Genomic DNA, 15,266 nt, shown 5'->3' with positions numbered 1-15,266 from the left:
ACTTCAGTACAAATACAGCCCATGAGAGCCAGGCCTTGTGATTCTTCTGCCTTTTGGTGTTTTAAGTAGGAGGTGTCAGGAAAGTTACCACAGGGGGGACTGGCTTGTGGCAGCCAAGTGCTCATAGAAACCTTGCTTTTTGATCCTTTCATCTTGGCTCTTCCTACCACTGGGAAGCAGAATTCACCAAGCATTGGATTGCTCACCTGTGAGAGGGGATGTGAGCTGGGATTAGGTCTTTGTGAGACAGGGTGGTTTTATCTATTGGAGATGCATTGCTGCAATCTCAATCCTGCTCAGGGCAGGGGGAGCTGCAGGTCCAGTCCCTGGTGTGTACTCTTGGAATCAGCCCTTGACCCACAAGCTTTTGGAATTTTTCACAGGTTGCCCAGAGAGGTGGTGGGAAAATTCAAGATCAGGTTGGATGGGACTGAGAGCAACCTGATCTAGTAGATGTCCCTGATCATTGCAGCGGGGTTGGGCTGGGTAACCTTTAATGGTCCCTTCTAGCCCAAAAAATTCTACAATTCTTAAACTGGCTTAGAAGTCTTTGCCACCAAGGAGCCATTTTATAGTCAATGCCCTGTTTCACTTACCTGAAAGACAAGCCCATTGCAGGGATATTTAGCAACCTGCTTGCTTTTGTTTCTGCTGTTGCTGTCTTAATGTTTATCTGAGCTCTCAGGTCTCAGGCTCTTTTACAAAAAACAAGAGTATGTTCAGTTCTGTGCTGTGGTCTGGGGGATTCATAGCTTGGTGTGTTTCACCAGACACTATTAGTTCCCTCCCCTCAACTCCCAGCTCTATACTCATGGCGTGTCCATTCTGCACTCACAGGTTGATTAAAGTTGAATACAGAGATGAGGTTGCCCTGCCCTGGCCTGGAGGCCTGGGAGGGGAGAGTCATGCTCCGAGTTATTATCAGCTTCCCAGCCCTCCTGCTGCTCAAGGAATGCAGGGGATGTCTACAAGCAGTGTGTGCAGGGTTGTGATGTTTCTACAGTGCTCAGGAGCAATTCTTGTAGAATGGTGAAAGGCACTTTCAATAAAACCCCAACCATTTACAGCACACTTTCTTTGAGGACCTGGGTTGCCACCGGGGTAGTCACTCTAATGGAGCTGGAAAGGTGTCATGCTGCAGTTGTTTTCATATTTGTGTGGCCTCTCTTTATTACTTTACTTTTACTGGGTCCACTATTGTGTTTCCCAGTTGGAGCTAAACACTCCTGAGCCCTGGGGATTTTTTGCAATTACTGCCACTGACAGAGCAAACAGGAGTGAGGAATCTGAGCCGTTGCTATAGAGGCTGGATATGACACAATGCCTGTGAAGCACTGGGCATAATAACCATAACATGAAAAATGAGCTATTGATTCTCTGCCCACTTCCAGGGAATGAAAAATTTCCTCCCAGTCTGCAATGCCCTGAGAACATCGTCCTCCTGAGCACTGGCCGTGGAGGTCTGACTCCCTTCTGTGGGCACCCTTCAGTTTAGGCTAATGAAAAGGTGAGTGTGTTTGAGGAAGAGGCTGGTCACAGGCTGGTTTAGTGTCTGTGCAGTGTAATCTGGGCTATGATTTCATGGCACTTAGGCCTGTGAGGGGCTGCTTTGGCTTTGGGTAGTTACCAGTCCTGCAAGGCAGCTCAGGGAGCAGCCAGGGCTGAATCATGGAAAGCATAGAGTGGCAATTTGGCATCCTTACTCATTCTGAGCACTGTTTCAACCCCTGTATAAATATCCTGTTTGATGTGAGCAAAGATGTCACAGTTCTGGTGATTTTGGCCTAATCATGCTGGAAATGTGTTGGAAAGATCAGCCCCCAATCCTCTGTCTTACACAGAGACAATGTGAGTAGTGATCCATCCATCCATCCATCCATCCATCCATCCATCCATCCATCCATCCATCCATCCATCCATCCATCCATCCATCCATCCATCCATCCATCCATCCATCCATCCATCCATCCTCATGAGTTAAAACAAATCTGTTTTCTTTGATGTGATCAACTATTTAGTCATTCTTAAAATTTTCTTTTTGGGACTTCCAGCACTGCCCTGTGCAGGTTGGCTGTGATCTCTTGGTGACCTGGGAGGTGGTGACCCTGCCACAAGGCTTGACACCAGTTTTGCTTCCCATGACATCCCTCTCATTGGCTTTAGATCCCAATTTCCAGGGCAAATAGCCCACACAAAGCAATATTAGTTCTTTGTGGGCAGCTGAAAGAGAAGCACCACGTAGATATCAGCAAAACTTGGCTGCTTCTCTTGCCAGCCTCAGTGCCAGCATTTTCTCTCGTTGGCTCCATGCAGATCTGGGACCTTGTGTTTCATTTGGAATTTTGATTGGGACTCAACCCAAGGTTGGGAGATGATGCTGCCAAGTTTTCTCTGGTTTTGTGTCAAGAGCAACTTTGGATTGAAGCTGGAATTGAACCAGGCACGTGACCTAACTCCTCTACTGTCTCCTACATTGAGGAAAGCCAGTCCTGTCTAGCCAAAATGGAGTCAGACAGAGGGTGTTATGGGTTCCTGGTGTAAGATCAAAGTAGCATCCATGGAGGTTTTTCCTCTCCCATTTTCCCTCAGTGTCACAAAAGAAATTTTGTGGGACAAACCTTCAAGCAAAGGTTACAAATATTCTTTTTTCCTCCTCTCCATTTCTGAAGCAGGGGGTTAGAAAATGATTCTGCCCTTTTTGAGTGTGTGGTTGAAAGGAAAGGATGTGAAAGCAGTAAGTGAAGAAGCTCTGAATGCCAGGTGCCTGGAACTGCTTCATCTCTGCAGTCTTGGGGAGAGGTCCCCAAAAGCAGCAGCTTTGAAATCTTCAAAATCTTTTTCTGGGCACTGAGCAAAAGGCTGTCACCTGAGGGTAATATACAAGAAGCCAAGTATATTGTTTGATGTGTCAGCATTTCTGTAGATACAAATAATTAATGAGAAAATTGATTTTTGGATCAAATTCCTCCTCTCAAGGAGAAAGATTTTCTCACTAAAGGTATCTTGCTGTGTATTTAGGTATGTGACTATTTGTCACATACCAAATAAAAGGAAAGAGGATTGGGAAGGCATTTTTAAGCCTGTTTTCAACAAAATCCATAGCATGAAATTCATGAGTGTGAGCATGGCTCTGTGTAACCCCACAGACAGCTGGGAGGGGCAGGCAGAAGACCTCTCTGTATCTGCAAACACTTTTTTTGTGCCTCACTGTTGCCTCCCTTAGATCTTCATCCCTTCATTGGCTCATGTCTGAGTGCTGCTGTGCTGAACATCTCTGCCTTTGCACTGGGTCCAGAATCAGAAAACCCCTTCCATGGCCTTCTGCTGGGCTTTGCCTTAGCACAGAGGGTAGACCATGGGCATGGCCCATTAGGTTTAGTGCTCCCAGCTGGAGCTCCTGTTGGTCATGCAAAACCTCTGCTGTTGGCAGGAATTAATTTGCCCAAAGTGGGAAGAACCAGGAGGGATGCTTTAGGGTATATTTCTGTTTGGGATGGAGATTTAACTTCCTCCTATTCATAACCAACATGCTTTATTTTCAGCATTTGCATGCAGACTGATAAACAGGAAGGGGAAGAAAAAAGACACCTTAAACTCTGTTTTCCAGTGTATAGAGAAATCAGAGCATTTCATGTAGTTTCAGCTCCCATTTCCTAGCAGTGTGTGTTTCTGAGCTCAGTGCTGAATCAATCTATTTGCTTTCCATCCTGGGCTGCCTTTCAAGCAATACCTGACCAATGCTGATCAGCCTGCAGAGATGTGATATGTGACCTACACCCCTGACTTGCAGCAGATCAGGCTCCACACAGTCTATTTATAGAAGTCTGGTTTCTGTGTTAGGCTCCTGGAATTCTGCGTTTGCTTCATCTGGAGTACAACAAAAATCTTTTGATTAATTTCAGAGGCAAAGCTCCTTGGAATAAAATTTGCTTTAATAATGGAAGTGCATTAAAAATTTATATGAGAAGTGGGAATTTATGTCTCTCTGGGAGCTGAGATTTAAATAAAATCTTACCTGAAACAGACTTTCAAGATGTAATAAACACCAGGTTCCCACTGGACATCTGAGCCCTGTTGTGGTCTCCATTCCCATCCTGTTTAAAAGCCTTTTTGGTAGAAGCAGGCTTCCCCCTCACAGCTTTTCCCTGTTCTCTAGCATAACTGAACACACTCCCTCTTGGTGAAGTGAAAGCTCTTACCTCTCCTGTTACCATATTTCTGACCTCTTTTCCCACTGACCTCTGCAGAGTCTCACAGTGTGGGCCAAACCCAAAGCTGTGCTGGTGATGGAGCTCCAGCAGCGCTGCCTGGGGTGCAGTGATGCTCTCCCAGACTCTCCTGAACATCAGCACAGCCCAGAGGAACCTCTGGTATTTTGCTTTACAAGCCACTTGTGCCTGGTTACCCAGTCTGGCCCAGAGCTGCTGGTCCCCAAGCCAGGTTTTTGGGTAGGTTTCTTTTTTTAGCAGCTAGATATTTACATTTGCATTCTCTCACTGAAGATTTGTGTGTTAGTATTTTGTCCTCATCTTCAGTAAATTGCATTTTGATGATTTTTGGGCTGTCATCAAAATCCTGTTGAATTTTATTGTTTGCTCCAAATCATCAGTAGCATCTTCTAAGTCGAATTAGTTTACCTTTATTTTTTTAGATTATTTTTCCCCTCCTCCTTGAACTTAAATTCTCAATGGAAATATTGGCTAGATCTCAGGGCTCACCCTCATGGGTTTCATCTCTTTGAAATATTTTTGGAAAAATAAATACCACATTTTCAGTGATCTCACACTGAAGCCAGATTTTTCATTATCTTTAAATCACATGCATTGCACACAGATTCAGATCACAAATGGAAAGACAGACAGTGAAGTGACATGGCACAGGCTGTCACTGCTGTGCTTCCATCCCATCTGAAGGCAGGAAACTCTCTGATTATCAATAATTATTGTCTGGGTCAGCTCGATTTTGTAGCCCTGCCTCAGCCAGAGTGAGGATTTAAAAGCAGGTAACCTCTAAAAATGTTATATCTGTGACTGTATGGAACAGGCACCCTGAGGTAGTAGGTATTTTTGAATTTGGGTTCAAGAAAATGAAAGAAGAGATGATGTCATTTAATTCTGGGGTCAAAACATGAGGCTGAGAATCCTGAGCCTTAAAATTTTGCACCTGGCTCAGTGACTAGACATTGCAAAAGGGAAATTGTGTTTTTTATGACTTTGTCTTTTTTTTTAAAAAAAAAGATGTGTGTGGGCAAAATGCACTAATTTACCACTGTGAAGGCATAACATTTTTTAAACTTACTTGTACCCACACAAATTGAAATGGAAACTATTATTTTAACATTAATCATTACCTCTTTTATTTGCTATAACACAAGGTACTCCTTCTCAATGAGTGCTGGCCCTAAATCAGATCTCAGTCTTACAAATCAATCTTATTTTTTCTTCCAACTATCTTTTATTCTAGTTTGTTTATTGCCTTTTACAACCCTTCCAAAAATCTATTTAGTTTTTGTGTTCTGCTTAATATACTCTCCCAATATTCAATTTGTCAGAGGTTAAGAACATTCTGATTGAAGTTTCCATCAATTCAGAAATGGTATCAAAGGCAAAAAAACTATAAACTGTGGAAATCTAGGGTATTTTTAAATTTAAAAGGCTAATTTAGGCTAAATGGAAAATGGATATGAACAACTACCCTAGCATTTTCACAATAGCCAACCAGATGCTGTCTGAAAAAGAAATAGCCTTAATATCCTCATTTCTTTTTATGCTAAAACATTGGCAGGTATTGATATAGGAGGCAGACTAACTGATTTGCACTAAATTGGGCAGCTCACACTGTGCAAAAGGCTTTCAGCTGCAGTTGCATAAAACATGGTACAGAGGCCCTTGGATCCTGGAAAGCAATGTGTGAAATTGCCTCCCAACCACAGGTCTGGCAAATTACTGTTTGCCTGTAAATACCACCCACTTCTGAGCTGTTTTTCACTGAGATTTTTCTGTCCAAGTCCTCACACTTCCAAGGGTCAGAGTGGAGTAATTGCATCTGAAATTTGAGAGCACAGGACTTGGAGCAAGGAGTGTGGTACTCTGCTCTGGACAGCCTCTGGGGCAACTCATTTCAAGTACAGAGGAAGAAAAATAACAAATCACCACCACAAAAAACCCCAAACCAAACCCAACAAACAAACCTCCCAAAAAACCAGCACAGCAAAATGGTTTGAATATTAGCCCAGAGATTAATTTGGGTTTTGCCGTGGTAGTGATGATTTGCATAGGAGGAGAAAATTTATGATTGTAAAGACTGGTTAAGATTTCTCTCTTGAAAATGTTGGAGATTTCAATCCTCCTTGGAGATGATTTTCATCACAGCAAAGAGGCTCCTCTGAAAGGTTTTCTGTGGAAGTAAGAAACCTTTGGGTACCCAGACTGCCTTTTCTTCTGATGTATTTTTAGCACTGATCATTATCTGTTAAGAGCAGGAGTGAAACACTGGGTAGGAGATGCCAATTTGTTTTTATTTTATACTTTATGAATATACCCTGTGTGTGGCTAAATCTTCCTGCTTGGCTCAGTCAAAGCCCTCTCCAAGGATCAGTCCTTCTCCCATCTCTGACTGTGCTGTAGTCAGTAGTCATCTCATTTTGGGCTTTTTTTTTCCCCCATAATATATCCATCCTGAAATACTCATCCTGTTGCTAAGAGCACAGTCTATTATCAAATTCAGTATCTAGACAAGCAGACACAGTGAATGACTGGCCTGATTCAGCTCTGATAATTCATTAACTACACAGATGTACAGCTGTTGCACAAATATATTATTACTGCAGGTAACACCAGAATTAAGTCTACAAAAAAGCCATCCCACAGTACTTGGAAGGTTCAATCAATATATGAAATGAATTGGTTCCATCAATAGATATTTGAGGTCTTATTCTGGAATTCTTAATATCAAGAAAATTGTCTCTGGTGAACCTCTGGAAAGTTCAGTTGCTTTCTGATACCAGGGTTTTGATCCAATCCCATTTCACAAAGAAAATGATCTTAGATTTAGTTGGCTAGCACAAGTCACACTAAGGATGATGAGGATTAATTGTCTTGCTGCATGAGCTTTGTTGATCTGCTAAATGCCTTTGCAAGATGCGGCACATAAGGCCAAAAAAAGGCATTGGGAAATCAAAAGAGGAAGGAGAAAAGAGCTCAGTATGTGGTGTGTGAGTTTCTCTTTTGTAGCATGATTTATTGGTCTCTCAGTTTTGTTTCAGGCCCCAGCTTGGATGACAGGAGCTTTCAGTGAGCCCACATAGGCTGTCTTGACAGAGATGCATGTGGGATCTGTAATGTAGAGCAAGCTGGAAGGAAAGGAGAGTTCAGGGAAATAAAGGAGACTTTTATTTTTTTCTTTCCCTTTTCTTGTTTCTTTCTCTTCCTCCTTTTATTTCATAGGAAGTTGTGCATAACACCACACATTTTCTAAATCATGTGTTTTCCCTAGGCCATGAAAAGTTTATATCTGCTTGTCCTCATTATATTTTTGCATTGCTTTTACTTACACAGAAATACAACTTCATGCCACTGATTTCCCTTTGATGACCAATAAGCCACGAATCAGCAGCAAGATAAACAAATTCCAAGAGTATTGCCATGCATTGATATTTATCTTTGCAGTGGATATGAAGCCAGATGAATTACAGAAACCCCACCTACACTTGTGACACTTACATATTTCTCAACTGTTATTATGCCCATGCTATCTGAAAATGGATTTGGTGTTAGAAATGTGCCTTCAAAATATTGATAACAATAAAAAGGCATCCCACTGAATTACTGTTAAGGTTGTGACTGTAGGAGCTTGTGCATAATTAGCTCACTTGTGGACTGTAGGTGTAGATATGGATATTAATCTCCTTTAATTTGAACTGCCTGAAAGTCCAGGCTCTGTCCACTGTCAGTGGAGTGAGATATACAATCCCAGGCCAGTTCTTCCCAGCCTACAAAAGCTGCCCAGGACAGATGGAGTGGAAATACATTAGCAAGTGTATTTATCTCCATGAATTTAGAGAGGATCTTGCTTTTGCATGGCTGCAGTTTGAGGAGATGAATTCTGTTGATGGAAATGGTTGTATTTGGATTTTATGTGGAAGACTTTGCAGTTGCACTTGTTTTATGAGGCAGGTCTGAGGTAAAATTGTATTTGTACCTGTCCAAAAAAAACCCTCCTGTGTGAAAGTGCACACAGAGATTCAGCAGAAATGAAGGACAGATCATCAACTCTTTTTGTCACAGCCCACTAAGTGTCACTCAACTACAATATTACCAGCCTGAAGACATCAGGGATTGGATTTCAGTCTCCCAGAAATTCAAGTGTGGGCTTCAGGCAGAAAAAGAAGCAAGAAAAATCCTGGTGCCCATGCCCATGGGCCATGTTAAATTACTGTGTAGGTGGAATTCCTTCAGGATATCCCATCCTCCCATCTTCCAGGGAAAGTTGAAAAATCCCAAAGCATGGGAGGCACAGTCTGTGCTCCAGCATTGCTGTACATTAAAAATAGCAACAGCTGTCTCACATGATGCTCTCCTGGCCCTCATCTTCCTGGTTTTCATTGAAATGCAGAATTTGTTGCTGCTCAGTGTGACTCCCCTTCGAGGAGAGGCTGTGCTTGCTCTGTGTGCCTTGCTCTTCCTTCTTGATATTCCCATCGTGGCTTTGTATGGGTTGAATAAGTTGGGGGGGAAGAAACTGAATGGGAATTGTTTGAAGCAAAGGGAAGATTATGATTTTCCACAGCAAATGAAAGTCTTGGCGTTGTCAGACAATAACTCATCCTGGGTTCTTCTGACAGGTTGGCTCGGTGATGGCTGATGAGGGCTCTGTAGCCTCAGTGGCAGTGAATCTTTCAGAATCATTGCAAATGAGTTCAACTCCAAATAAAGCAATGGAGACTTTTTTTTTCTTCTTTTTTTTTTTTTCAGTGAAACCTCTGTAACTGATGCCACAGACTGGTTTGGCATGACTAAAAATTCACTCTGTCCGTTTTCATTCAATAGCTTCTATTCAGCCTCACAACGTCCCTTTAATGAAACCATTTAGGAAAATGATTCTATTTTGCAGTAATACTGGCAGGCCAGGGAAGTTCATGCTTGTAAAGCAAACTGGCTCATACACTGACCAAATCACTTCTGCAATACACTCCTCGAGAAGGCATTTATCACTAAGTGTTTGTTAGCACAGAGAGAGCCCAAGCTGTTTCTAAACCTTTGCAAATCTAATACTGACAAGGCTTACCCCAGAATATCTTTAGGAGGTGAACTCAGGAGCTATTAAGAGGCTGGGGTATTGTTAGCAGAGAGAAGAAAATAAAATACATGCTGAAAAGAGAAAATAAGATTAAAGATAATAGTTCTGCTGTAGGGGCCCCTTTAGGCGATCTGGGGAGGGAGAATAAGGTTTGTATGGCCTTATTCTCTCATAGCCTAGAGAAGTCTTCATCTGCAAAATATTTTTAATCTCGTTTTCTATTCCGAGACTCTGTTTCACAAAGTCATTTTTATGCATCCCAGTATAAACACTGCAGCAGATTTAAGACGGATTTTGTATCTGTCACAATTAAGTGCATCAGTCTGTGTGCAAGGCTGGGAAATGTTGGGAGACAATCATAGTGGAAAACAAACATACAAAAAAGGGAGACATCAAGTAAGGAATAGTTTTATTTCTCAGATAAGTGACTTTATTCCCAAGGCTGAGTAGTGACGAAGAGAGGTTATTCAGTGGTTATTGCAGACAATGGATGATTGAGGCTTTGGGGTTCTTTTTCTTTGCTGACTCATTTTCTGGCCTTTAATGAGTCAAACTCTGTGTCATTGTAGTCTGCAAAAATGGGTGTAATAAGGATGTGTGTCCCAGAAGGATTCTGGGTTAATTGACATGGTAAAATATTCTGATATTTTTGTTTGACGATATAAAAATGAAAATAGCATCACTAAGGGAAGCACCAGTTTTTGCCATATGAACACTTCTGCATGGAACCACACCCTTGTGGATCTAAGTCTTTTGGATTTTCTTTGCTTTCCCTCAGTTTTTTTACCTCATGGATTATACAGAAAGCTGAATGGTTCCACTACTGCATTCAGCAATTCCACTCAAGTCAGACATTTATCTCTTCCCATGTTTCGCTTTCATTCTCAAGCAGGAACGCTTTTATATTGAAATTGAAGGTTTATCCTAACTGAGCTTTCTCCTTGACAGTTCCTGTAACTCTGCTTTTGTATATGTTGTTTGTAAGTCCCTTTCACATAAAAGTCTGCAACAAAATTCCATTGATTTTCACTAGGGCAGGATCAAATTCAATATTAAGAAAACTCCATTTCCTGCTAATAATCTATTTTGGTCTCCAGACAATTTGCAGAGTTGTCTTTAAAACAGATGTCTAAATCTGATTGTCTGCTTGTTTTGTTCTCTCTAAATAACCTGCAAAAAATTGCATTTATAAGGCTCAGTCCTGCAGATTTTTATCAGCATTGCTGCTGCTCATTCAAAGGTGACCTTTTTTATAAATCAGGATTTCTTCTTAGAATGAAGGCTGGCAGAATCAAGCACTAAAATTCTCACAGCCATTTGTATTTCAGACCAAATTTCATGTCAGTCACCTGACTGTGTTTGCTTTGACTGCAACGAAGCCTGGCAAATACAAAGTAAATGAATTAATAGTCAGCTCAACTAAATCAGAAAAGTTTGAAGAGATGCTAAAAGGGAAAAAAAAGTCTTAGGCAAATAGAAATGATGGCTTGAATGAGAGAGCATTTCTGTCCTGTTGGGAGGGCATTTGGATTACATGGACAGTAATGCTTTGTGCAGCACCAGCCTGTAAATTTTATTAAATAGAATATAAACAGGATCTACAGATTATTTGCAAATAGGGATGGCATAATTTAAATCAAGGGAAGCATTAAGAAGGAGGGATAGACACTGTGAAGCAGAGACATGGTTATGGTGCAAGTTCTAGGAAAGGGACCCTGAAGTGATGAGTGTTTCTTGCAGCATCCTTGATGAGATGTTGAGAGGTTCAGGGCTGGACAAACTCAAACCATGAGAGAAAAACTGGCAGAGATGTGGGGCCATATTCAGACTGTTTTTCTACAGGAGCCTATCTTTAGCATCTGAATTTGGGAAAGTGATCAGTGATTCAGGCCACCTACAATCCAGTGCTGCCAGACCAGGCTGGCTGTGCTGTCAGTGCAGAAGAGCAGTCGTGATACCTAAATTAGCTACTGGGAGCAGATTATTCTGAATAAAGCCCTGAATTTAGGAATGGAAGGAAGTTCTTGGACAGTTTAACAAAAAAAGGTTGTTGAAACAGCTGAGACCCAAAAGGATGGAAGTGTGCACACGTTGCTTGGCTCTGATTTCCTAGTTTAATAGCTGTGGAGGAACATGAAAATTTGGTTAACTTCAAGGTAAAATTTAGGGGAAAAAATATAAGGAGAAAGTAGGTAGTAATGGTGCTTTCCCCAGTGCCCATGCATATTTTTGGGCAAGGATTGAGTCATGCACAAAGGGAAAATCCCAAGTGTTCAGTCAGGAACCTGTAAAACAGAAGTGAAATGAACTGCAAAAAAAGGCCTTGTATTGAAAATAGGATTTTGTTTAGCTGATAATGGTGAAGCCAATGAACATATTTAGCAGAACTCACTCACTGTTGCTCTTTGTCTTTTTTATATGGTTGCTTGTTGTCAAGGTGGTTTTGCATTGCTTTGCTTTTTTTAGTCCTATGTTGGTTTTAACTCATTGTCAGGCTGTAAAATTTTAGCACTAATAAGAATTACAGACATGTTTTAATTGTCCCATGTGAGTCATTATGCTCACTCATCCTTGTTTGGGTTTTTTCCCCATTCGTTAGTTGGTGTGTGTTGTGCTTAGAGTTGTGTTCAATAATGTCTAATGAATTTCATGGGTGAATAAAAAAACTTGTGCAAATAGGAGACAAAGAATAGAGAAAATGGGGATGCTTGAGCTCAGAAGCGTAGGAAAAGCTAAGAGAATCAGAAAAAAATGTGCATTACACAATTCTCTTGCATATCTCTGACAAAGATGATTTTAGCCTCTCGATTAAAAAAAAAAAAAAAAGAAAAAAGAATTGGAAGTTTGTGGGTGGTTTTCTAATGGGTTTTAGCTGACTAATACTCTGAGTCTTAAAGAATATGAGCAAAGTACTGTTGTTATCTCTGTTGCAGTTTAACTGTGTAGCACTCGCTCACTCCCCACTCCCAGGGGGATGGGGAGGAGAGTAGGGAAAGGTGAGATCAATGGGTTGAGTTAAAAGCAGTTTAATAATTGAAATAAAGTAAAATATGATAATAAAAATAGCAATCCCACCAAAAAACCCCAGGAATAATTATAACAATGAAAATGAGAGAGGAATAAGTCACAGAAAAAACAAGTGATGTGCAATACACAGTCCCAAATCCAGGGGGAAACCTCCTCAGATATTTTTTGTAGCAGGACCCCTGAGGTGAAGCAGATGGATGCTGTCAGTCTCTCGAAACTCCTTTGGCTCAGATGGGCACAAAAAGATCTGCCTGGTTTTGAATGGTTCAACATAATGAGATTTCTGATTTCCCCCTCTGGAAGTGGAAGGAGTAAGGTGGGACAGAAAGCTCGGGACATGTTCAGGTGTAGGTGAGGAATTTGTGACGATGGAGATCTGCCTCTGGGATATGCCTGTGGACAGATGGTGCCCATACAAGCCTTGACCATCACTCAGAAATTGGCCTGAGCTTCTTTCCAAAAGAGGAAATTAATGAATGGCATTCACAAGGCTGCTGCTCTCACTTGCCAGGCAGAAGCCAACCTTGTCAAATAGTGAAACAAAAGAAAGATCAAACAGTTCTCTCTCATGTAGGGTTGTTATCAAGACAGAGGTTGCTGTCAAGAAACCCAAAGGACTTTTGGTGAGTTTTTTTTACATGGAAGGTTTGAGGAGGTTTTGGAGAAAGGTGGTGGTAAATAAAAGACATTTTATGATGGAGTCAGAGCTCAAAAAACTCACTGGAGTTCTGTCTGTCTTCCTTCCCATAGCAATTGGGCCAGCAGCTCTGCCTGGGAGCGTATAATGGACCATTAATCTCTTCCAAGCAAGCCAAAATTGTCTTTTCTCAACCCAGTTTAGGTAATAGCTGGTATTTCAGGCATCATTTATGCACTGTGTGGGTGCACATTGTGTTAATCATCATGTGTGGAAATGACCAGGTAAATACATGAAGCATTAAGTGTTCCAGCCTCTGTCCTCACCACTTCCCAACATGGGCAGCTAGATCTGTCCCACTGGACTCACTGCCTGACAGTGCTGCTATTTGTGATGCACAGGAACATCTTTCACTTGACATTTTTATTTGCTAACTTTGATCTCAGCTTTAGCATTTTGGAGAGTCTGACACTGTAACTTTTTTTCTCACTCAGTCATTACATGAGGAGAAATACCATCAGCAGGTCATAACGTGCTGTTCCATCTGCTCTGTCCTGCCCTGTATCCTCATCTGGATTTGCAGAGCAGGTGATGGAAATAAATGTTACATGGGAGCCAGAACATAGGAATTACAAGAGCAGGTCAGAGCAGTTGTCTGCCCTGTCTGGGGTCCTGTCTGGCAGAGTTGGCACCATAGGTCTCAGAAAAAGAAGTGTTCTGGAGAGTTGGACTGTCTGTACATGTGTTGGGAAGATGAATGGTGGTTCTGTGCCTTCATACATCTGTTTTCAGGACATCCTGGAAAGGACAGGAATTACCACAGGCACTGGCCCTTGGAACCATTTTGTTGGAGCAAAACAAAAACTAAATGCATGATCATTCCTGTCTGCAAAAGACGAGAAAGTGTGCTTGCATTTCTGAATTTGTTTTCTCCTTCGTTCTCCCCAAATGTCTTTTGAATTTGCTTACCGATTTTTTATGCAATTTGATAGAGAGGCAGAGAGTTCAGTGACAATGAAACTCCTGAAAATTTGTGAAGTCTGGAGGAAAGGAGACAGACTTGAGAAAATGAGGGAAAGGCACTAGTGAGCAGGTTGCAATTTGGGCAAAACCCTTTGCAGGCACCACAAAGCCCCTGTCACAGGAGGTGAAAATGTCACATGGACAAGGCTGCTGGAAGTCCTGCAGTCCAAAGTGTATCAGGTCAGCTTTGCCTGTAACGAGTCTCAAATACCTCTAAGGCTGGAGATTTGACCAGGGAGCAGAGATCTGGTCCCTCAGTGACCATTTCCAGCACTTCACTACTCTGCAAGTGAAGAATAATTTCCTGATATCCAGTCTGAACCTCCACATTGTGATCTTCTACTCATGACTGAGAACCCCTTGTCTCCATCATCTTTACAATCCCCTTGGAATAGTGGTAGGGTGAGATTATGGCCCCCTTAGCCTGCTCTTCACAAAGGAAGCTGATGTTGAGTCAACCAACCCTAAGAAGAAGGAGCTGTAGGTTATCAGTACCCTTGGAATTACTTTTCTTTTATAAATGCAAAAGACAGAAGGATGAGAATAAGATATTTCTTCACCCACTATAAAAATGCATAAATACAGCCCTGCAATGCATTGATCTTCACTTTTACCTGTAGTCCTAGAAGAGTAACAACCACTGCTGCAAGGACAGCTACAAATGCTTTCCTTCTGGACTAGTGATGTCAGCATTATAGAGCAGAAATCAGTCATCTGTCTGCCAATGTTGTCTCTTCCAGGGAAGTTCAGATACTGTTCTCTCTAGTGCAGTTTCTAATCAGCACCTCATTTGTAGAGTTTATGTAATGCCTCATTCATCTACCACAGTGGCCCCCTGATGTTTGGAAATTTGAGTTTTGGTACAGGGGTTTTAAATAATAGAAACATTGCAAACTTAATTGTTTCTCTGTTTCCCCCAGCACTTTTAAAAAATCATTAAAGTATTTTCATTATTTTTTTTTTACATGGAGATTTGTAACAGCTGTTGGTTGCACAGGAAAATAAAGGTACCAAGAAAAATGGATAATGTCAAAGCAATGTAGAAATTTGCAGTATTTCTGATTAAACGTCAATTTTCCCTGTCTGGGCCAGTGATGGGATAGAATTTAGTAAAAGTAAACCTTCTAGTAAACTAAGAAGGTTCCACTTGATGACTTCTGTATTGTTTGTCCTTAAAGTTGTACTCTTCCCTCTATTTCCAAATAAAAAAGATGCTTTCAGCAGTAAATTCAGGAGGTGAGTGCAGCTGGAAGAGGCAGCCAACAGATGAACAGTTTCTGTG

At 41.5% G+C, this 15,266-nt stretch overlaps 1 protein-coding gene across 5 annotated transcripts in view; it reads left to right on the top strand.

Moving 5' to 3' along the window:
• TRAPPC9 (trafficking protein particle complex subunit 9) overlaps window positions 1–15,266 on the top strand; it is a 450,102-nt gene that overhangs the window by 394,221 nt on the left and 40,615 nt on the right. The window lies entirely within an intron of this gene.

Source organism: Serinus canaria, chromosome 2 (assembly GCF_022539315.1).
Source record: "Serinus canaria isolate serCan28SL12 chromosome 2, serCan2020, whole genome shotgun sequence".
Classification (NCBI taxonomy): domain Eukaryota; kingdom Metazoa; phylum Chordata; class Aves; order Passeriformes; family Fringillidae; genus Serinus; species Serinus canaria.
The sequence above is the reverse complement of the archived record's forward strand: the minus strand, read 5'-3'. Positions and strand labels throughout refer to the sequence as shown.